Source organism: Mustela nigripes, chromosome 6, assembly GCF_022355385.1.
Source record: "Mustela nigripes isolate SB6536 chromosome 6, MUSNIG.SB6536, whole genome shotgun sequence".
NCBI classification, from domain to species: Eukaryota; Metazoa; Chordata; class Mammalia; order Carnivora; family Mustelidae; genus Mustela; species Mustela nigripes.
This window is the reverse complement of record NC_081562.1, coordinates 130,754,495-130,757,372: the sequence shown is the minus strand read 5'-3', so window position 1 is coordinate 130,757,372 and position 2,878 is coordinate 130,754,495. Positions and strand designations below refer to the sequence as shown.

The 2,878-nt window shown below is 29.8% G+C and overlaps 1 non-coding gene across 1 annotated transcript; it reads right to left on the bottom strand.

Moving 5' to 3' along the window:
- Positions 1-217: 217 nt before the first annotated feature.
- LOC132020967 (U6 spliceosomal RNA) lies at positions 218-324 on the bottom strand. The gene has a single exon (XR_009405159.1). It is a non-coding gene; the product is annotated as a U6 spliceosomal RNA (small nuclear RNA).
- Positions 325-2,878: the final 2,554 nt, after the last annotated feature.

Below are 2,878 nucleotides of genomic sequence, written 5' to 3'. Positions count from 1 at the left end.
CCTGGGATCATGACCTGAGCTGAAGGCAGAGGTTTTAACCCACTGAGCCACCCAGGCGCCCCCATTTCTTTTGTTTAAAACCACCCAATTTATGGTTCTTCATTATAGGAACCCTAGGAATTTAATATACCAACTTTTTTTTAGCATTGCTATTATTATAATTCTTACTTATTTCCTAATTTATGTTATTAATTCTTACTTCTTTCTTTCTTTCTTTTAAAATATGGAACGCTTCACGAATTTGCATGTCATCCTTGCGCAGGGGCCATGCTAATCTTCTCTGTATCGTTCCAATTTTAGTATATGTGCTGCCGAAGCGAGCACCTTACTTCTTTCTTAATTTATGTTAGGTCCCGTCTGCTGATTTTCTCCAAGATTGGAGCCAGGTAATTTGCATGGTTGATCTAATGAAAAGTAAGCAGTGACCTTAGAAAGGTATGCTGGCTTGATTGAGTTCATCCTTAGCCACATTACTATAAAGCCATGCGAATTCCATGCACCAATTCTGTAAGAACAATATTTTAAGACATTATTTAATTATAGATATTATATATAATATATATTATATAATATAAATTTATATATAAAATATTATATATTTATATATAAAATATTATATATTATACATTATATATAAATTATATGTAAATATATATTATACATAAAATATTATATATATAATGAACCTATTTATAATTTATAAATTTATAAATTTAAATTTATAATTTATAAACTAGAACAGAGGTATGTAAATATTTTCTGTAGAGGACCAGATACAAAATATTTAGGTTTTGTATTTTGTTTTGTTGTTGTGATTACTCAACTCTGCTAGTGCAGGAAAGTCACTATGCCCTATTGTGTAAATCCATGTGTTCCAATAAAACTACAGAACAGGTGGTGGCTAGGTTTGACCTATGGTCATAGCTCGCTGACCCTGAGCTAGATCATTACCATTACAACTCCATAACCCTTCCCTTTGCTCTAAGCAGAAACTATTGCTCTGATTTGGATATTTATCATCCCTTTTAAAAGATATATTAATTCATTTTATTTATCTGCAGGCTTTATTAAAATGCCCTTTTAAAGAAAAAAACCTGGATTATGTTTGTGAGATTCAATACCAATAATTCATGTATTGAGTAGATCAGTCTTTTCACTGCTATAAAATACATTTTGTATGAGTATTCCATAGTTTTTCATTTCCTGTTGGACACTTGTTTGCTGTAATTTTTTTTTTTTTTTTGCTATTACTAAAAAAGTTACCTGGTTTATCATACTCCTATTGAGATGAACATATGCAGAAATTTCTGTGGGTCATATACCTAGTATAAAATTGTTGGATGAGAAGGTATGCACATTTTCAACTTCATAAGAAATTCCTAAATGGATTTCTAAAGTGATTATATCAGTTTACATCTGTCCCATCAGAACTAGATAAGGATCCTCATGATTCTAGATTGTTGCCAAAGCAATATTACTAGATTTTTATTTTTGCCCATCTCATGAATAGAAAATGTTATCTTTATTTGGCCTTAATTTACATTTCCATGATTATTAAGTCAAGAAACTTTCAGGGGCCTCTTATTTACGTTTCTGTGAAATTCTTGTATTTTTGTTCCTTTCTTTATATTTCTATTGACTCATGTGCCTTTTCCTAATTGATTTGTTAGTTCTTTATATATGATTGATACTAATCCTTTATATAATTAAAATAATAGTTCAAGGATTTGCCTTATGTAAATGGTTTAATGGGTTTTAGTAAAATTTAGAAATCTACATTTTGAGTCTTACTTTTTTAAAAATTTGATTTAGTGCTAAAAAGCCTTACATTTTTGTGGTCTGAGTAAATGAGATCTATGAAAGACATTCTGTTTGCTGGTAACAAACTAGTTTCTAATGATGAAAAGCTGAAATTCTTTAAAAAAATAAGATACAAATGAACAGTAGGAAGTATGAGTTACAGAGAAATGTATTGAACTTAAAATTTAGTGTTTCACAAATGCAATTAATTTATTTCTTATGCATGTGGGAGAATGGTTAGAAGAGAAGTTTCCAGAATAAGATTCAAATGTATTGTTTTAATTAAAAATTTAACCTTAGTCTGTGCTTTTGTGTATATTTCCTACAGGATCACAGGATTATTTTTCCTGAGAATACTTAGATAAGTATAGCTTATACTTATCTAAGATAAGTATAGCTCCATTTAAACATAATGTTATATTATAATGTATTTTATTTTCATAATGTTATGTTATAATGTATTTTATTTTTGTATCTCTACTGTAGCTTACTGTCAAGAGTTTTAATTGTTATCATTGTTAATTTGGCAAATGAAAATGTTTCCCTGACATATTTGAATTGAAGGTCTGGAGACCCAGAGTTCTGGAGTCCTGATGTGTGTAATCAGACTTCCACTAAGGAATTACACAAAGTTCCAGAGGAATAACTGGGAAACTCTTCTCTCTCCTCTCTTAAGTGTTTATTAAGCCAAATCCCTACACAATTGTTCAACTAATCTAATAAAATTAAAAATTGGCATTGTCAAAATTATATTACTTTCTAAATGTGATTTCTTTTTGTGGAGATCAAATGAATAGACCATTTTCTGCTCACAACTTCGTGATTATATACTAGAGAGCAACTGCCTATTCATTTTGTCCCTAGCCTTAGTCAAATGAATTTCTGTAGATGAAGAAAACAACTCAGTAAAATATATTTTTTTAAGTGATTACTTGAAAACTTCAATTTATTTTCATGTTATTATATCCCGATTTGATAGGAAATTTCATAGATTTGCCTTTTCACAGCATCTTCCAGTGCAGGCTCTCCTTCTTTTGAATTATCCCTCTTTTATCCCTGTCCCTACAGCCTACATGTC